At 31.2% G+C, this 672-nt stretch overlaps 1 protein-coding gene across 3 annotated transcripts in view; it reads left to right on the forward strand.

Annotated features, from left to right (window-relative positions):
* Positions 1-672, forward strand: part of LOC113215135 (formin-binding protein 1-like) — a 65,049-nt gene that overhangs the window by 56,388 nt on the left and 7,989 nt on the right. The window lies entirely within an intron of this gene.

Consider the following 672-nt stretch of genomic DNA (forward strand, 5'->3'; position numbering starts at 1 on the left):
AAAGATACCAAAAATTTTCATTGAAGAAAAAAGCTGTTAAGCGAGAACCTCAAACTTTTAGCCCGTTGGCGAGTGAGTTTCTGTGCCCATAAATAATTATAGCAGTGAGCATTCCTCTTAAAATTTTCAGTCTTTTATAAATTTGGAGTTAGTCTGAAGGACTTTTCTTGGTTTAATGGATGTCCATGTTTTGGGAGAAAATTAGCTAGTCCTGTTAGTTTAATTTTTTGAAGTACATTCTCAGCTACCTTGGTTTCAGAAAAAATAATGGGATGAGTTCAAGCTGGTTTTGTATCAGAAGTCAAGTCATTTTCAATATCAGAATATAAAATTGCAAGTCCCAATTCTAATGAAGTCTAAAATTTTAAATCAGTTAATGAAATAAGTAGTGACTAATTTAACTCAGTCCATCAATTAGTTTTGTGATGAACTAGTATAGTTGAATGCCAGCTTCATGTTTGTGAAGAGAAAGTATAAATGGTTACTGCATATTCGCAGGGCTATGTTTCTCAATTTTAATTCATGTGTACTTTTAGAAAGTGCTATTATTGAAGTAACCGACCAATGGTACAGTATTCTATTAAAGTTCTTAGGGTGAAGGATAAGACAGAAATTATTTAATACATAGTTTATTATTTTTAAAATGGCAGTCTTCACTTTTAAACTAACACA

This window comes from Frankliniella occidentalis, unplaced genomic scaffold (genome assembly GCF_000697945.3).
Source record: "Frankliniella occidentalis isolate FOCC.00 unplaced genomic scaffold, Focc_3.1 Scaffold11, whole genome shotgun sequence".
Taxonomy (NCBI): Eukaryota; Metazoa; Arthropoda; class Insecta; order Thysanoptera; family Thripidae; genus Frankliniella; species Frankliniella occidentalis.